We start from the raw sequence: 21,763 nt of genomic DNA on the forward strand, positions 1-21,763 counted from the left end.
TTAACTAAACGTGTCATGTTTGTGTTAAAAATGACCCGTTTAGCTAAACGTGTTGTATTCGTGTAAAGTCTAATCTATTTATGAAACAGGTTACACATGTCATGTTATGTCACCCGTGCAATAAACATGTCAACCTGGTGTCAAGGTTGTTAGACACGATTAATAATCATATCGTATTCGTGTTGAACGATTAATACCCCATGTCCTTACACGGCAAAAACACAACCCATGAACACTAATTGCCACCCCTGTGTAAGAGAATGTAAATGTTTTGAAGAGTTTACAAATGTTTGTTGTGTATAGTTTGTTGAAAAATATATATGCTTCATATGACTTTTAAGATATAACTAACCTTATACTAATATGCCACGAGATAATTAATAATACGCTAAAATAATTAATTAAATATGCGACTCGATATTTAATTAAACATTCAAATTAAAGCAATAGAATAATAATTAATAAGTACAGAACCTGAACTGAAGCTAGTATTTGATATTATGTCCTTTAGATAATTTACGTCCCGCATGGTGCTGACGGACTCAACGACGTTTGTCTCCTAGGATACAACGGTCTACATCCACCGGTAGCAACACTTTAAACTTGTGGATACGGCGAACTACATCTGTGTAATATTCTTTCTAACTAAAAAATGCATCAATACTATATAAATGTTGAATTGGGTGTAATTCGAACCAAATGGTTTGGACCAATCTTAATATGGCTTGATGAAATTAGATCAGAGTCTAAGTGGTTCAGATCACTTGACTTATGGTTTGAACCCACTTGGGTTGGGTTCAAATCTAAAGAGGGTGAAAGAAGAAAATGAATTGAACGAATTGCAAATGGTAGCCAAGGGGGTATTTATAGAAATAGAAGTGCCTTTTCGAATTGGGTGTGTCTATTCATCACTAAACACAACCATTTATATGTGTCTCTTCATTACTGGACACAACCATTTATATGTGTCTCTTCATCACTGGACACAACTATTTCAATTGGTTGCAATGGTTCACATGGTGTCTGTTCACCACTAGACAAATTCACTCAAATAGGTTGCAATGGGTTGTAATGTTTCACATGGTGTCTGTTCACCACTAGACACATCCACTCAAATAGGTTGCAATGGTCCACATGGTGTCTGTTCACCACTAGACACATCCACTCTAATAGGTTATGTCTATTCTATTGTACATTTTTAACCAACACACCCATTCACGGATGTATTGTAATACAATGCATCCTTACAGTTTATTAATTGTTTCTAACCAATCCTTAACCATATTAAACATTAAGAATACAATAAAGAATCGGTAGAGGATATGTTAAATAACCTGAATTTTGGACTTTGCATGCAACTTTTACACTAAGATATTCACATTATAGTTTAATGTGATATATATAGGCACCCAACTATAAATTAGTTGTAGACAAGTTTCATTCACACTTAAAACACTAGTTTTCATAACTAGTTTCCAACAATCCCCCACATGAATGTAATTTGGCTGCTTAAATGCAAAAGATGATTATGTAAACACTAGAGAGAGTATAGTCAGAAAGTTATTACATCAGGATAGGTACATTTTGGCCTTAAACCTTCCCTAGTGTATTGCTATCGGATTTACTGGCTAACCAGTGAACATGATGTCTTGAACTATTCATCCGCTTATGTAAACCAAGACAATAACAAACACAGAGTACCCTTCCTCACAAAGTTGGTTCTCATTGTTGTGTTCATTTTGGCCCTGAACAATTCCTGCCATTCATGAGTGCTTTAAAAAACTTAGCCTTTATAGTCCCCATAGAAGCGGCCCCACTTCAAACTCATATAGGTGACTTCTTATTAAGAGTATCCTATCATACCTCACTTGAATTTTCAGGGTATAAGAGTCATTAAAAGCATAGCTTATCCTAATCCTCGCTGTAGGTAGCACTATCTCATCATAGAAATGGGTAAAAAAATTATATCTTCCCAATGCTTCTGGTGAGTCATTCAGAATTTCTGTTGTCCCTTTGAACCTAGATATTGGGATCTCCAATCAGCTAGGTTGGGTTTCCATTAAGATGACTTGTTAGCTTTCGGCTTTTAATCCCATTCCCCTCAATGATTTGTACAATTGCTCTCTAATACAACCCTCAATTTTATATGTGGCCACAAGGTTATATTTAGAAATATTACACTCTGCAGAGATTTCTCCAGTTGAGACCAATTGTATACTTTATGCCCTAAAATTGCTTATTGTTAGCAATATCATTTTCTTTAGTGGCACAGGTGTAGACTTATTTTGAAATGTCCTCTAAGTTAAGTCTATTAACTTTTCTGTTTGATTTATTCAAAGTTTCTAACTTTGATTCTTTAAAAGAACATACAATTACACCTTTAATATTAAAAACATATCCACTCTTAGATTTGAAATCTTTAATATCCTACATCCAGATTGCATCACTATTATACCTCCAATTTAGTTAGATACCTCGATCTATGCAATATTGGACTTAGGGTGTATCTCAACTACCCAAATTTTTTTTTTTAGTCATATCCTGGATTGAAAATGTGCAATTAATCACAATTATTAAGATGTCTTGCAATCTCAATCAGTTATATACTTTGACTAGTATTTATATTTGAGATTTACGTTTACAAAAGTTAGCTAGGCTTTTGTTATCATAACTAGTATTATCTCAATCTCACTCTATTAAGAATATACTATGTTATCAGATGTTAAATCTTTCATATCAAATATACTAATTAGTATATCATTAATTTTTTTAAGGCATATAATGACTTATGCATCACATTTACGTCATTGTCTCGATAGTAGCTTTAATCCACTAAAGGACTTATAAGCTTGCACACTTGACTTTTCAACTGGAACAAATAACCCAGCTCTTCATCTGGAAAAAGAACTCTTCTAGTTATTCCATAATATTTTCCTCGTATGAAATAACATGCACTATTGTTATAATACTATAAATGATTTTTGGTTATATCATAAAATTCTTAGGACTCGGAACGCCCTACATTTATAAGTAATTCTCTTAAGATGAGGTGACTTGTAGTAAATTTCATCTATAAATAATATCTCCTCACAACTTTGGAATAATCCTGAAATTTTATCTCTGATGTATTTATTATGATTTTCCAACTCTAGAAATACTATATGTTAAATACTTCAGTTCATCTACCTTTCAATATTCACTTCTCAATAAGCATGTGTAATAGTCTCTAGTGCATATGTACTCACTTTATCACTAGCTTAGTCTTATAATTATTTTACCGACATTACTGTGAATTAATGCTAGAGATATTAATTAGATTAGGCTCTAATTAATATTTGCTTCCACATTTCTCATATTTATGATTTGAGTTATTTATGTTTAGGTTCATGTTAAGTTAGTCATCTTAACATGTCATAACCTTTCATGTGTCACACATCACATAACTCAATCATTTAAGCAAATAACAGATTTTCATCTTCCTCTTAGGTTTCGTGCACCTCATTAATCATTTTAGCTTATAACTAAGCTAACTAGTCTGCAGCTCAATAACATTTTTGTGTTTAGTTAAATTGTACATTATAACTAACTAGCTTGATTTAGTTTGTCTCAGTATACTAGCTTAGTGTATATATAATATTTTCCATTAAACTCTTTAAAGTTATCGGAAAATCTTCTCTTATTCAGCCCATTCACAGCTATACGTGTCTTAGACACTAGTATAGATCTTTTTCACTTGACAATCAGGAGAATTGACATAGCTAGACTAGTCAATTTTTATCTGTTGTATTAAATACACAAACCAGTCATGAACTCATACAAAATTAATAATATCACACATTAAGTAAACTATATTGTAAAATTGAATTATTATACACACTAAGTAAGTCAACTACATAGTTCAATATTATATCACATGATTAATTATATCACATAATTAATTTAGGAAATAATAATATTCAGGAGAATACTTTGCCTCCTTAAAGCGTTATGGATCATTCTCTAATAAACATTCTACAAAATTAGGACCAAAAGATTTAGACGTTCTAGCCCTCTTGCTACGTCTAAGCTCATCTTTATTTTTATTGTATGATTTATGCACAAGAATACGATATGCACTACTGTTATGAGCATAACCTATCAAAGATTTTATGCAATTGTCCACTCCACCACATGGAATGATGTTATCCGCTTTGGGCTTGAGCCCGCACGGTTTTTTTCTTAGGTTTTATTCCAGAAGGCCTTATCCAATTGGAGATAACACTACCACATAAAAGCACTTCACCTTTCCCTTACCAAAGCAATGTGGGACTGTGCACTTGTAGCTCACCCAATGTGGTAGCCTGTCAGTGCCTCTTGCACTCGTCCACGACACACCCACCAACAAGGTCGTTACATTGTAGGTCCCACTTTAACTTTATTAGGAGTAGGAACTGCAAACTTAGCTAGACACCCCCACACTTTTAAGAATTTATAGGTAGGTTTTCGACCTTTTCATAATTCATATGGTGTCACATTTGTTTTCTTTTGAGGTATTTTATTAAGAATATAATTTACGGAAAGCAAAACTTTCTCCCCTCCTCCCAAATTCTGAGTTAAACTAGAACTTATCAACATAGCATTCATCATTTCTTCGTGAATGATACCATGTTCTGAACAAATATTAACACATGGTGTTTTGTATTCACCACCTTTATCATTTCTTAACACCTTGATCTCTTTGCCAAGTTGATTCTCAACCTCTTTTTTGTAATGTTTAAACATTTCTAAGGCTTTATCTTTGCTTCGTAGCAAATATACATAATAGTATCTTGTGCAATCATTAATAAAAGTAATGAAGTATCTTTTTTCAGCTCTAGTTGTCATAAATTTAAGATAATATAATATACTACATAATATAATATTACAAAATTAAAGTAATTCAACCAACATTAAATTATATAAATAATTCAATAATATACTTATATAACATGCTTCAATTTCATATAATATTGAGCACATCAATATTTAGCATATTATCATATAGTAATGTATATAACATTATTTTATTATATCTCAATTATTAGTATAATCTCTACTTGTTTATATCTTAAATAGAAGCATATAATAAAATCTACACAAGGAATAAATTGTCTTAAGATTGTTGAAAAATATATATGCTTCATATGACTTTTAAGATATAACTAACCTTATACTAATATGCCATGAGATAATTAATAATATGCTAATATAATTAATTAAATATGCGACTCGATATTTAATTAAACATTCAAATTAAAGTAATAAAATAATAATTACTAAATAAAGAAGGACCGAGGCTAGTATTTGATATTATATCCTTAAGACATTTTACGCCCCGCATGGTACTGACGGACTCAACGGCGTTTGTCTCCCAGGATACAACGGTTTACATCCACCAGTAGTAGCACTTCAAACTCGTAGATAAGGCGAACCACCTCTGTGTAATACTCTCTCTAACTCAAAAATGCATCTATACTATATAAATGCTGAATTGGGTGTAATCCGAACCAAATGGTTCGGACCAATCTTAATATGGCTTGATGAAATTGGATTAGAGTCTAAGTGGCTCAGACCACTTAACCTATGGTTTAAACCCACTTGGGTTAGGTTCAAGTCTAGAGAAGATGAGAGAAGAAAATGAATTAAATAAATTACAAATGGCAGCCCAATGGGGTATTTATAGAAATAGAAGTGCCTTTTCGGATTGGGTGTGTCTGTTCATCACTAAACACAATAATTTATATGTGTCTTTTCATCACTGGACACAACCATTTCAATTGGTTGCAATAGTTCACATGGTGTCTATTCACCACTAGACACATCTACTCAAATAGGTTGTAAAGTTCACATGGTGTCTGTTCACCACTAGACACATCCACTGCAATAGGTTATGTCTGTTCGATTGTACCTTTTCAACCAACACACCTATTCATGCATGTATTGTAATCCAATGCATCCTTACAATTTATTAATATGGTTGGATATAGACACGGGATAGAACTACGACACAATACGGACACGGTGATACACAAATTTCAAAAAACAAAAAAAAAATGGACACAAGATCAACATGGATATGTTAAAAATTAATAATATATATATATATATCACAATCGTTTTCTCTTCTTTAGGGCAACCACCTAACCTCTATCCATTCACATTCGTACAACAACTCTGAGACCAACCCTTTAAAGCCCTAGACTAACACTCACTAAGACGAATAAATGTAATAATCGCTCCTATTGGATCTTGATCTTTTCTCTCTAACAAACCCATTTCAACTTCTCAATTTCAGGAAGAAGAAAAAGAAAGAACACCGACCAGAGCTGCCGAGACATTCATTGGTAAGGTTAACGTCGCCGGAGATGCAGATGACTATAGTTGGTGGAAAAACCTTCACTATAGTCTTTTTGTATTATAAATGGTAATTGAATTAATATATGGTTATCACGTGGCACGAACGCATGATTTAATGATAAAAAATGATTTGCCAGTGGTTGGACTGGGCAAATTACCACCAAATCACTAAGTTTAGGGGGTAAAATGCCACTTTGGTACTTCAGGGGGGTTATTTGCTCATAGGGCCATGGTTTAAGCGGGGTTATTACATTTTACCCTTTATATAAATAATGTTTTTTTTGTCATTTTATCTATAATATCATTAATAAATTTTTGGAACTTAAAATGATGCGGGACAGATAATTCGACTAGTCTATTTTCGACTCGAAAAGTGTGGTTTTTGGGTGGAAACGATCCATTAAAAACACCCACTAGATTTGGTTTATGGGTTAATGAGCACTGAATATTGCATATTCAATCCCTTAAACATGCAAATGTTAAGACCTTAAGTAGTACTTCTATCCAGTTTTAGACTGATTTTAGTTTACTTTGCTGTTGTAGGTACTTTCCCAAATAAATGGATAAAACCGAAGATAAAAAGACTGATATCGAAACTTACAGAGTTGTCGCCGATCATCTGAAGTAAGCTTGGAGTCAAAATGGTGATTTTGGAGAATTTCAAGTCCCAAAGCTCGAGCAAAAGTTCCTTAGCTCGAGCACCAAGGCCAAAAGGCTCGAGCAGAGATCTTTCTGCTTCAGCAGAGATTCAAGTTGCTCTATCCTTTGCAAAAGGGCTAGAGCACAAACTCCCTCAAAATATGAAAAGACGCTTCGGAAGATCTATATTGCCAGACCTTGAGCAGAGACCAAAAGCTAGAGCATAATTCATAAAGCTCGAGAAAAAGTCCCAAGGCTCGAGCACCCAGCCAAGGTGATCGAGCACTATGAAGAAAATATTCCAAAATATCTTAAGTGTTGATGCTTCAAAAAATATTTGAAATTTTTTTACTAAGTATAGAATTCCTGCTTGAGCAGAAGTCAAAAAGCTTGAGTACAAGTCAGAAAGCTCGAGCAGAATCTTCTTTGCTCGAGCCTTTCCTATTAAGTCAGATTTTAAAGTTGTGGGATTAATTCTAATTAAGTCCTAATTCATCCCAGACGGGCCAAGATGACCCCAGAAGACCTAAAGCCCATCCAATCCTTATTAGAAGTTAGTTGCTTCTATAAAAAGAGGCACAAGGCTACAGAAAAGCTCTTTTGTTTTAGTTTTCTTCTATTCTAGATCTAGTGGCGGCTTTTAGGGTTTTTGGTTTTTTTTCTGAAACATTGAAGGTGAAGATCCTCATAAGAGAAGTGTAGTCCATGATGATGAAATCCACAACAACACAAATAATATCTTGCATCATCATGAGTAATTAAATCTCCTCTTAGGGCATTGATGTAACCTGAATCCAAATATTATGGTTTGATTGTTCTACACTTTGGGATTTTAACTATTTATGTATTTTGATTGCATAATTTTGAGCAATTGACTTAGATGTTCTAAGCAATTGGATTTTAATGAAGTAAAGTATTTTTTGAATAATTAGTACATTGTCTTAGATTTAATTGTTCTTAAACTATATTCAACTTATTCTTAATATATGAGATTGGTGGCTAAGGGCTTCTCGAGCAATAAGAATAGAGATCTTGTACTGGTGTTCAAACGTTTTTCGTGAATGAAGGCTTTCATAGTCTATGCCTAGGGAAGACGAGTTACACTACAACATTAGTTAGAAATAGGTAGGTAGATAATTCATGCCAACTGAAGATAGATTATTATTAACTGAAATTCATGAAACATCTTTCTTTAATCTGAATAAACGAATATTATTGAGTTTTATTCCATATTATACATAATTGTTGAAATCCCAAGATTGAATAGTTGACCATAGTATGAGGTTCGCAGTGAAGGCAATCCTTAAGATCTTCTCTCTCTAATCTAAATCTTTATTTAGTTTAATTTTATTAATATTATTGAATCACAGCACATCAAACAAATCTTTCTTCTAAGTTAAAATATTATTAATTGAAGGCTTGATAATCCAACATAGTCCCTGAGGTTTGACCCCCTCTAAGTAGCCCTATCCTGCAAATGATTCGTTCTATTGCGAGTGGTATTTTATTATTGACACTGTCAACCACACATCAATTTTTGGCGTCATTGTCAGGGACATCAATTTTTGGCGTCGTTGCCAAGGACTGTGTAACAACATTAATTCAAAAAATAAAGATGAAGAAGATGACACTGTCAACCACACATCAACATTATGTTGCTTCACCTATTGCAGTTGAAGAAGATGAAGTCAATGATGTGATAACATTAATTCCTTTACACAAGTTGGTAAATGCAAAAAATGACTTTAGTATAACAAAAGAAGAAGATGGAGCCAAAAAGTTTGATACTGAAATTGAGCAACAAGAATTAATTAATGATCAATGAGTTAATGATTTTTCCAAATCAGATGACCAAGATAGTATAGAAGAATTTGGGCTTTAAATTGGTGAAGTATCATTATTTGAGTAGATTGTAAGTGAAGAAAAATTTTATTCCGGAAAGTACCAATGAAGATATTTTGGTGTAATGTTTTAGAGTGTTCTCATGTCAATAATCAGTATGATGTTGTAGTAGGCAAGATTTCATGTTATTCGCAGCTAAAGATGCAAGAAAGTGTCGTTCTATATTGGGAATTGATTTTCTTACACTCTAAACAATCTGCCTCTCTCTCTCTCTCTCTCTCTCTCTTACTTCTATATATAAAAGTTCTTTTTTTGCCCTAATTGCCAACAAGTTCCCTCTTCATCAGAGGTTGATGGGTCTCTCCCTTTGTAGGGCAATCCCTTTGTATGAAATGGCCCAAATGGGGTTCTGGTCTTGCTATCTTGGACTTTGTATATACTAGGCTTGGACTTTGGGCTTTAAGGTTGATTGGGAACCTGGTTGGTCATGCGCATTAGGCCACATCTGGCCTGACTCAGGTCTAGTGGTGTTTTCCACCCTTTCATCTACCCTTTTAATCTCATTGTAATGATTAAAGTGAGATTAATGAGTAATGATGGTGATTTAGTTCATGTGACGACGTGGGAGAACATAAACGGCTGATCTGTGTTAATGCGCCTCAGTCTTTGAATCATCATGAATGCTTCGACCCATAATCTTCCCTTGTGATCTATTTCTAATTTTATAAGTTTGAAGTGACTTTGGTACTTTTCCTCTCTTATCACTGTCAAACCTTACTTCTGTCATCCCTGTGATCCAGTCTGCAAGCATTCTTCTAGTGACAATTTATAACTTCTAGCTGTGATTCTCTATTTTGTGCTCTTTTTTCTTCATTCTTCGAGGTTAATCTTGTATTTCTTCTCTTTTCTTTTCTTTTCCAACCTCTGTGTTTGTATATTTCTCTTTTGAAATCATGAGTTTTGACCTTAACGGTCTCTGTCTTAGTTGTAACATCCCCGGTGACATTACCACTCGCCTTTATCTAGAGGAGGAAGGTGCTAGTTCTGGTAGGGGTCTTGCTGAAGATGAGATTTTGTTCACTGCCACTCATCTTTCTGTGATTAGGTTCCCTCTTCACCCAATATTTCATGCTATCCTTTCTAAGTTGGGGCTTGCCAGTCTACAAGTCAACTCAAATTTCTATAGGATAGTTTCCACCATGATATTATTGAATCAAATTAGGGAATTAGAACTTAGGGTGTTCGACCTCCTGCTCTACTATAAAGTAATAAAAATTACTAAGACCGGTGTTTGGTATTACTTCCATCCCATAACCAATCGGATAATCCTTAATAACACTCCCAATTCGGAAAAGAATTGGAAAAAATACATTATAGCCGTGGGGGCAACAGCAAGTCCTCTCAGACCGTTCGGCTCTATATTCCTAGAAGATTTGGGACGTGAACCCTGTTCGTCTACACTTCTTACAAAAACCATAAATACGAGTGTATTTGCTTTACTTGCCTCCCTCTTTTTTGTGGTTTTCTTGCTTACCATTTGGGGCTTTCTGTAGATTGGTTTGACTTCGAGCTGTGTAACGCTAGGGTCAGAATCTTGAAGGAGAACATTTGGGACAATGTACCTTCTGCCCCTCTTCTTAACTGAAGAGGCCTTAGGGAGGATTGCCATTGAAGCTTCAGCAATGGAAGATACCCATATCCCTACATTTGGGAGGTCAAGGAGAAACGCCTATGTTGCTGCTCAAGTTGTCTTCAGGCTCCTGATGATAGCCAGACTCAATGGACTCTCCTTCCACTCTTACCACCTTTTCATCTCCCTTAGCTATAGACAGATTTAGGGAGAAGAGGCCGGCATCCAGGGATGATGAGGATGACATGTCCCTTTCCCTGAGATGCAGGCTGATTCCATCCCGGAGGATCCAAGGGGTTGTTATCCGGGACCTTAAGGCGATCGACCTTTCTTCAAAGGCTAATGCCTCCGAACCTTCTGCTGCCCCTCCCACACCTTGGAGGCCTTTCTTTTTAAGGGAGGATGGGACTTCAGTGTCCATAGAGGACACCATGTTCAAGGATGGATCAACTGCCCTGGTATATTATAAGAACATGTGGACCCCTAAAGACGTGGAGGCCCAAGCTAAGCTGAGCAGGGAAGAGATGTTCTCCCGAATCCCATAGGTGCTGTTAAGGTAATATATAAAAATATATAATTTTTTCCTTTCTTGCTTGTACATTATTTTGAGAGTTAACCTATCACCTATTCACTTGACTTCTTAGATCCCTTTGCTGGTCTTGCAGACTCTTTTTAGGATCGCCGCTATGCAGAAGACGATCGAGCAGGGCGATAGGAGGGTGGTCAAACTCTGCTCCAAGGATAAGAGATCTGAGGAGGACCTTCAGAGTGTTATGGCTCGAGCGAAGGCTGCTGAAGAAAAATGCGCTGCTGCTCAAGGCAAGCGTACAGAGCTGACCGGCCAATTAAAGGCCGAACGTGGTGCTCGTCTTGCTCTAGAGTAGAAAAATGATGAGCTTTCTGGGGAGAGGGACTGCCTCTTAGAGCTCTTGAGTAGAACGGAGAACGGGAAGAAAGCCATGCATGAACAATTCTCCTAGATTGGGGCCATTCGCTATGCCAATGGCTACAAGGATAGATTCATGGATCATAGCAACCCGAACAATCCGAGCACGATGTACAATGGTCCTAAGGATTGCGATCAGGACATAATGATCGACCCTCCCGGTACTTACAGGGATCCCCCTCCTAATGATCTTGAAGAGGTCTTCGCCGAATACAAGAAAGTGGTTGCAGCTGTAGCTACTTCTTTGACCTTTCCCCCTTATTCTCTTGGAAAATATGGGCCTACTCTTGCCCCTACTCCTTCTATTTCCGGATTTAAGGCAGAGTTAGTAAAGGATGAGGCCTAAGCTCCTGGCCAACTTTTCATCATTTTCTTCTTCATTTCCCTATCCTTCTTTTTCTTTAAAAAAATATTGAAATGTAATTGAAGAGAGGGAAAAACTTTGTAATTTTAATAATCAATGATAAAGGGAGATTTCTGTTAAGTCTCTCTGTTTTTTACTTTCTCTCAAATTTTTTGCCTAGTGTTTAGCAATGAATTTTTCTAAGTGTTTGGCAAATGGCTACTTTGCCACTTGCCACTTCACTTTTTGATTAAAATTTTTCTAAGTGTTTGGCGATCGGCTACTCTACCACTTGCCACTTGCCACTTCACTTTAGGTTCAATAAGCCTTTCTTTTTGACAATAGGAATATTCTCCCTTTTTTCTAATTCATTTTAACGGTACAAGTACATAAATAAAGGAGAAGTGAACAAAATTAGAACCAACTAACAATGCAATTCTACTGGTAGTACTTTTAAGATAGTTTGCATTCCATGGTTTACTGATTTGCCCTCTGACCAATGTTTCCAACTTGTAAGCCCCTTTTCTTATGACTTCTGTGATTCTGTAGGGCTTTCCCATGGGGGCATCATTTTTGGTACAGTGTCCACTACCTTTTTTAGTATTAGCTTACCGAGGACGAAGCTTCTATGCCTCACCCTTTTTATTGTGGCTATTTGCCAGAGTCTATTGGTACGAAGCAATCCTAATTGATGTTACGTCCCTCTTCTCCTCCATTAAATCGAGGTTAAGCTATAACATCTTGTCATTCTCGTTCTGGCTCCATGCTACACTTCAAGCGGTTAGTACAGACTGCTCGGTCAGTATCACAGCTTCTATGCCATATGTCATGGCGAATGGGCTCTCACCTGTTGGTCATCTTGGGGTTGTCCTATAGGCCCATAGGACGTTCGGGAGCTCCTCTAGCCAGTTGCCCTTCTCCTTTTCCAATTTTTTCTTTATGTAGCTGAAAATTATTCTATTAGTGATTTCAACTTGGTCGTTTCCCTGTGGATGTCTTACTGCAACAAGTTTATGATTGATCCCATGTTCGTTGAGTAGCTTCCTCATATGTTGGTTATCCAGGTTGGTACCATTATCCATGACGATTGACTTAGGTACCCCAAACTGACAAATTATGTTGTTCAATATGAAACGTCTCACTTGTGTCTATGTGTGATGCTAGGATAGGGCTCTGCCTCTACCCACTTAGTAAAATAGTCTGTTACGAGCAGAACGTACTGATTTTGTGACCTTACCTTTGGTATTGGTCCGATCACATCCATCTTCCATTGCTCGAAAGGCCATGGGTTGGCCATTACGTGTAAGTCAATGGTCTGAATCTTTGGCATTTGTCACACCTTCTAGAGTATTCCTCTACATCTCAAGACATATATAGCAAAAAATAGCCTTGGGCCATTACTTTGCATGCCAAGGACCTCCCCGCAGTATGGTTACCATATATCCCCTTGTGAATGGTGTGTAAGACTTGTCTGGCTTCTATTGGGGTAACACACTTTAAGTAGGGGCCTGAGAATGATCTCTAGTAGAGCTGGTTGTGAAGGATTGCATACTTTCCTGCATTCATTTGGATTTTTCTTGCTTCATCCTTTATTTCGGGCAGCCCACCATCCCTTATACATGACATGATTGGATCGATCCAGCTCAGTTCATACGGTATCATGCATACCTACAGATGGTCAGGGCGAGATGAAGTGATGGATAGTTGGTAGAGCACGTCCATCGATACTACCCTGGTTAGTAATTCACCTGAACTGGATACACTGCAGGCTAACCGATCGGCTTCGAAGTTCTCTTCTGTAGGTATCTGCTTGAATTTGACTTGGTCAAATTCATTTACTTCTCGCTTGACAGTAGAGTGATATGCCTCCATCCTGCCATCCCTTGTGCTATAGTCTCCCATTACTTGTTTCACGATCAGCTCTGAGTTGCTAAAGACATAAAAATTCTTGATTCTGAGTTCCCTGGCAAGTTTTAACCCTGTTAGTAGTGCTTCATACTTTGTTTCATTATTTATTGCCTCAAACCAAGATTAATTACCTGGTGTAGGCTTGTGCCTTCTGAGGTTTGCAGTTTGATGCCTATGCCTACCCCCATACGGTTTGATGATTCTTCAACATAGAACTTCCATGGTGGGTCTTCAACCATTTCCTCTTCATCTTTAGCCTCACAGTCTAATAGAAAATCGGCTACGGCCTGGCCTTTTATAGCCGTTCGAGGCTCATAAATGATATCAAATGAACTTAACTCGATCGCTCATTTGGTGATTCTACCAGATAGGTCAGGTTTATGCAGAATTATTCTGAGGATGGTGATTCGATGAGATTCAAAATACTGCCGAATCTTCCTTTTGGCATGCACCAGTGCAAGTATGACTCTTTCTGTCTTTGAGTATCTCTTCTCAGGGTTGGTCATTATCTTACTTACATAAAATACAGGGTATTACTTCCCTCCTTCTTCTCTGACCAACGCGGCACTTGTCGCAGACTTTAATACTGCAAGGTACAGATACAATCGCTCATTCTGCCTTGGTGCGAAGAGGATTGGTGGATTTCGTATATACTCTTTCAGTTTGAATAGGGCTTGTTGTTGCTCGCTCCCTCAGGTCTGCCTTCCGCTGCTTTTAATCGTATTGAAGAATGGTCTACGCTGATCTGACAATCTCGAGATAAATCTGCTGAGTGCGACTATTCTTCCTGTGAGGGTCTAGACTTCCTTGAGGGTTCTCAGCTCCTCGCATTGCATTAGTGCCTCTGCATGGGTGGGACTTACCTTAATCCCCTGGCTATTGACAATATGCCCTAAGAACTATCCAGAGTCAAGTCCGAAAGAACATTTGGAGGGGTTCAATCTTATTTCATGTTTACACAGTGTGTTAAACACTTCTTGTAAATGTAAGAGGTGATCTTCCTTTCTCTTACTTTTTATCACCATATCATTATTGTATGCCTCTACGGTTTTGCCCATTTAAGCCTTGAAAACTTTGTTAACCAACCTCTAATATGTGGCTCATGTATTCTTTAGGCCAAACAGCATTACCCTATAACAATAGGTTCCTTTTTCTATCACGAAAAATGTCTTTTCTTCATCGTTGGGGTGCATAGGCATTTGATTATAGCCTGAATATACATCTAGGAAAGTTAAACGGATGTACCCTATGGTTGCATCTACCATTTAGTTAATTTTTGGTACGGGAAAGCTATCTTTAGGACAAGCCTTATTCAAGTTTGTGAAATCAATGTAGACTTTCCACTTTCCATTCTTCTTTTGGATGACAACCACATTGGACAACCAGGAAGGATATTGAACTTCTCTAATGAAACTTGCCTCCAACAGTTTGTCCACCTCATCCGCGATGATATAGTTTCGCTCTAGCGCAAACCTTCTTTGTTTATACCTCACGGGCTGAAGTTTGGATCCACGTTAAGGCAATGACATGACAGGGATGGATCAACTCCCGGCATATCTAAGTGGCTCTAGGTGAATATGTCTGCGTTTCTAGTTAGGATACCGATTAATAGCCACTTTTCCTTTGTGGTCTGCATTAATCCTATCTTCGTCGTTCTTGTAGTTATCAGGGGGTCGATATGCACTTCTTCCAATGGTTCCGTTGTGAGGATTGGCTCATTCGCACCCATTTCTTCTGTTGGGGAAGAAAGGATCTGTAATTGCTATTTTGGGTTTGAAGATAGGGCGATTGCCTTTCCCTTCTCACTGGCCTTAAGTGTCACCACGTAGCACTCATTTGCCGCTACTTGGTCTCCATGAATGTCAATCACCTCATTCTCGTCTGGGCTTAAACATCTCATAACCTAGTGCAGGGTGGATAGAATGCCTTGTACTCGGTGGATCCACCCTCTTCCCATCAGGAGGTTGTAAGAAAGATGCACATCCATTATGACAAAGTTCTCCTTCAAATTATGTTGTACAACATATACGGGCAGCTCAACAACTCTAGTAGGTTCCACTCTGTGGGTGCAATTTTTTACACCCGAACTATAACGACCCGGATTTCTCAACCCGGTGCGATAGTGATGAACCGGAAGTTGACCCGATAACAAACCCGAAATGCGGAAACGAAAGAAGCCAAATGACCTCAAAAGATGTACGTCATCCCTGAGGCCCCAAAATGACTCTCCATGAAGCCACGGAACTCAAATGAGCCAAGCAAATGAAGCAAGAATGCCTAACCCGAAAAGAGATGAACTAAGGGCAAAATGGTCATTTCTCACTGAAAAGGGTGCCACCGTGCACACCATTGGAAGGAAAATGAAAAATGAACAAAATTAGACTCAAGAATCGTCTGATTCTGAGTTCGGGCAGAAAAGATATGAAATTCCAACACCCGATACGAAAGTTATGAAGCAATGACTTAACATTTTCCAATATTTTCATAATAAACTTTGAAAACAAAAGTGCATAGAAAACGAGATACATGTCATTGGCCTCCTGCCTCATCTCATACATGTTAAATACATTGAAAAGAGTGTACTTACGTACACTTTACATATACGAATCAACGAATACAAGTTTAAACAAATAGGGCTACAAAGAGGCATCTTATGCTAACACTTGCATAAAATAGAAACTTAGAAACTGTAAGCCATCCAAGAAGCAATGGAATCTTCAAATCCTGCCCCAGTATTGTAGGGGTGAGTAACATAAAGCTACTCGTAGGAGATGAGCATGCATCAACCTAGCATTTTACAATTTTATCACCTTATGGTGAAACATGTTAAAGGGGCTCATGCCACCTAACGTCTATGTCAAGATGAGACCCAGGGAGCATCCTAAGCTACCTAGATCATTTTTATCATAATCACATTGTTCATGCAATTCAAACAACATGGAAACATGTTATACAAGGCAACAAGATATAGATTCTCAAAGTCTTCAACTTGAAATCTAAAATACGAAAATAACAAGTGCGGGTCATGCCACCTAACGTCTATGTTCAAAATGAATCTATAAGGTCATTCCTAAACTATATTTGAACATTAAAACACAAATTATGATATCGATGCAATTTAACCAACAATGGAACTTCCAATACAACGCATGAAGGATGCTTTCACAAAGCTACATCTTAAGCTCAAAATAGGAAATCAAATAAGGAACAACAAGTTACGATATCATCTAGTTATCAACTTGAAATGAAATACGAAATCAAACAAAGTGGATACTCGGACGTCACGCCGGATCAGACCGACAACATAGTTACTTTAGGGTTACTAGCCTATGGGTAACCTCCCTATGTGCGCACTAGACTATATAGAGGAATAATTCCCCGTACTAGAACCAAGTCCTAGCCGTAGCCAAACAACGACATCCCTAAGTTTCCAAAATCAACAAATTATGCAACAACGTACATATATCAACATGTATATACAAGATATCAACTATTTACCAAGCACAATCCAAATTTTGGAAACTTATACAATACATGCTCAAAATTCACAACTACTATGGCATGTAAGATGTCAAATACAAAGTGTGCAATTCCTTACACATAGCAACAATATATTCAATAAGGAAAAACATATTCTTATGAATATAAAAGTAACAACTATGTTATCCAATGCTCAAAAGTAATCAAGTGAACATACATCAAATCCAAATCCATGATTTAAATATAGAAACAACTTCCAAAATGTAATTTAAATTATCTAAATTCCAAATTAATCCAAATAATCTCAATTTAATAAATATTGAAAGACATGTCATGGTTATCATATATATAACATCAAATGACAGGTTAAGTGATTAAAACACTTAAAACAAAATTAATCAAGCTAATTAATTAACTTCCTCTAGATTTTTAAACAATTCCAAATGCCCTCAATTTAATCTATGTTAGAGAACATGCCAAGGCCTATTTAAATACCACATTACAACTTGATTTAATACTTGATACAACCATGTGAATTAAACTTTCACTAAAGATAAATATTAAATAAAAGTTGTAATTCTTAATCAAATGATCCAAATTTAATATATGTTAACCAACATATCTAAGCATAATTTCCTAACATGTTACAATTCAAATCAAAGTTATACATCATCATAAATTTTAAATCTTATACAAAGAAATAAAAATTACTAACTTTCTAGATTTGATACAAGGCATACATATATGTTGTATAATCATGGCAAACACATAATACAACACACAAATAATCCTAAAACATTCCCTACCTCAATTGGAATGAAAATCCCAATTACCACCGAAATGAAATTGCCCCAAATTTTCGGTCCGCAAAACAGATTTTTTAGCTTGCTACCTTCAACTTGTAAAATTCATAAAAAATTCAATTCTAACCCAAATTGAATGAATCCAAAGCCCAATGAAAGCTTAAACACTTTAATTTGATAATATCAATTTAGTTTAACAAAATATTTTCCCAATTGAAACAGTTTTGACCCACAACTTTGAAACAAATTCTGCCCAAAAAACACATTTTCAGCCTGTAGCTTCCAATTTTGAAAATTCATGAAAAATTCATTTGATATCCAAATTGGGCAAACCTAATATATTTTGGAAGTAAACATATGAGAGTAAAAAACTGAAAATTTAAGCCATGATCCAATGTCAAAAGGTTAGTGAAATAAATCATCTAAAAATATGTTTTCCAGCTGCAATAAAAACATGGACAGCAGATAGTTTCAGATTTTTAAAAAAAATTAGAAATACTCTAAAATCGTAAAAAAATTCTGAGTAGTGTAAAACCCATGGGGAAAGTTCCAGTAAACATTTCAAGGCAATTGAAGCACCACAACTCCATATAAAAATTCATTTCCGGACTGAAAAGGAAAAGCTTCAAATTTCCAGCAACTAGCTTGCAACTTCAAAATTTCATAACTAATTCATTTTAAATCCAAATTACATAAAACCAAAACTAAATGAAAGCTAATTGAGTATATTTTCATATTCTATATTTAATTTGACAAGATTAATTTCAAGTTAAAACAGTTTAAGGGCAAAATACAAGTCCTTCTCTTCCATGCATGTAAAACACTCAATAATGACATAAAAATACTTCAAACTAATAGATCAATACCTCACTAGAGAATTGAAACTTTAGATACTAAAGCAAAAATAGGAGTTAGGTTAGATCCTTCAAGAGTTTTGAAGCGGAGGATGAGGGGAACAAAAAGTATTCCAAACTTTATGGTCTAAAGTAAGTGGAAGAGCCTCAAAGATCAAGGTCAATGCCTAAGGCTTCAAGCTCCATCCATGGAGGCTAGGGTTTTCTTGTAAGGAAGAGAATGAAATAATGTGGTTAAGTGTGAGTGAAGGAAATAGAAATCCTCCACTCACTATGTGCTCTTACACCATGGTCAACACACACATCTATGGTTAATTGCACAAAAACCCTCCTTTAAAACCATAATCCCAAAGTGGTCCAAAGATATTTACAAGATTAAATTGTGAACCTACACTTGTGACCAATCCATGGCTCCTTCCTAGGCTTAATTCCACACCTACACTTGTCAACCATCCAAGCCAACAAGTGCACCAATCCTAGGCCAACAAGTGGGTGAATCCTCACCCTCCAAATGTCATCATCCAATGCATTAAAGTGTTTTCACACAAATGTCAACAAGTGGACCAATGAGAGTATGACACTTGTCACACTTTTCAAAAATTACAAAAAGGTCCTTTTTGAAAATATCTTCCAAATTTAATTACAAAATGGTTCCCAAGATGAAAAATAATTACTTTATTTAATTACACTAAAATCCCACAAGTTAAGAATAATTACACTAAAGTATGCATTAATGTCCCTTTATGAAAGAAGTAAGCAATCAACATGCTTTTCTAGAAAAGTAAAAATACCATTATCATGGAAATCAAATATCATGAATGCATGCAAAACCGGAATCAAATCCGAGCAAAAAAAGTGAGGTTGTGCAAGGAAAAAGGATAAACGAGAAAAAGATAAAATGTGAATAGTGTTCGGAAAAATAAAATATGGAAATGACACAATCCCCCAATGGAAGTTGTCAATCCAAGGAAAAGAGTCTCGGAAATCATTCCAGAGCACTCGAGACGATATCAAGTGATGAAAAACCGAACCCAAAAAGGAAAAGACAACGGAAAAAAAATATCCGTTAAAATCTAAGAAAAAGAAAAGGAAGAAAAATGACCGGGTCATTACACGAACACCTAAAAAGATCAATTATAGAGAGCACACAGAAAAAATCAAGAAGGGAACCGATAAATCTTTGAGATAGTAGTAATATTGAGAGTTCGATCCTCTTCACCTTTGTTCAGGTTCTATTTATAAGTATTTTTGCTTAGGAATTTATATGGAGCCGTTTCTTGGCTTTTATTCCCAAACATGGGTAATTATGCCTACAGATCGTGCATTCAACATTATTGCGGGCGTTATGGAGTTTAGGCCTTGTCAAGATTGGGCCTGTCCATTTAGCCTTTGTATTAAGTAAGCCTTCCTTTGCTGGGCTTATATCTGATTATGGGCTTCTAGCTTTTTTAACTTGGTTGTGGGCTGCCTTTTACAGCCACGTGGTGTTTTGCGATCGGCGTGGTTTTTTTTCCCTTCACACTTTGCTCTCGATTCCTTTTTATGAATTTTATTCATATAAGGAATTGTAACCATTTTGGGAAGTGGAGAAGTTTTCGCAGCTATTACTGCTGATCATTACCGTTCATGTTGTCGATTCTGGGACTTCGTGTTTGCCCTTCCATTATCCGCCCCTTTCATCTTATATACTGCGTTTTTGTGATTTGGGCATCTGCATCTGTGATTTTGTTCCTGAGTTTTGGCGAGAATCTGATTGCTAGCTGCTTCAACATCTCATTCCATCCGCTGAGGTTAGTCTTCTTTTCGTTCCATCTTTCTTACATTATGAGTCAAGAAAGTAGTGAACGAACTCATAGCATTCATATGTCTGATTCTGAGTCGGGAACTGTGGCGGCGAGTCTGAGTGATTATGTCGAGGGTCCCATAGTCCTCCCTGTAGATGTTGTAGAAATGAAGTCCTTTTTTATTTCTCAGTTGAGAAAGAAGAATCATATTCCTTCTGACGCTACCCTTGAGGAGTACGACCATGATTTGAGCTTTAGTATAGGTGAGAGTTTGGAGGAGGGAAAAATACCCTTCTCAGCTTTGCATTTTCCCGCCTTTCGATTCCCCTTAAATCCTTTTTACTTTTGGGTTTTGTCGGTGTTGAATTTGGCTCCTCTTCAAGTTAACCCTAATTTCTTCCATATTCTCTCCTGTCTTCTTGCTCTGAACAGGGTTCGAGGTTTAACCTGAATCTTGCCGACCTTCTGTTTTGCTACTCATTTGATAGATTGAAAGGAGGAGAGGGTAGGTTCCACCTTCATTCTAGACCGGGTAGAACTCTTTTCTCTCATCTTAATACCTCTAACAAAGAGTGGAAGTACAAAATTGTTAAGGTCGGAGGGGCGTGGCGATCTTCATCCGTTTGGGATTTATTCGTCCGATCGAGCTTTCATGCCCCATCTGTTCCCGTATTTGATGATTCGGTGAGTCTTCTTGCTTTGTCTATGTCAAAAAGCATTTTTGTTGTATATATGACTTCCTAAGTCACAAAACTGATTTTTTCTCTCTGAAATTTATAGATAATCGTCTTGCTTATTTACAGGAAAGAGTTTGGAGCGACGTTCCTTTGGCCAAGATCCTTCTCTCCTCTTCTCTTCTTGAGGTGATCTCGAGAGATTCTCCAGTAATTGCTTTAAATCCTGAGGAGCCCATTGACCTTGACACCTCTGACTCTAAGGCTATCTTATCGCCTGCCCCTTTTACCCTCTCTTAATCAGTGATGAAACTTCCTCCTCTAAAACCTCGTACGACAAAGAAGGAGGGGGAGGCGGCTGCTAAGTTGTTGCAAGAAAGGAAGAACCTTCTTGTTGAGGCGAGTAGGCTTTCTCCCTCTCAAAAGTAAAAAGGAGTCTAGTCAGGGACTAAGCGTCCATCAGCGAAGGATGATTCTTCTTCGAA

The sequence above is a fragment of the Cornus florida genome, unplaced genomic scaffold (genome assembly GCF_030987335.1).
Source record: "Cornus florida cultivar Cherokee Brave unplaced genomic scaffold, ASM3098733v1 CherokeeBrave_3.0.0_Hap2_Chr05, whole genome shotgun sequence".
In the NCBI taxonomy this organism is placed as follows: domain Eukaryota; kingdom Viridiplantae; phylum Streptophyta; class Magnoliopsida; order Cornales; family Cornaceae; genus Cornus; species Cornus florida.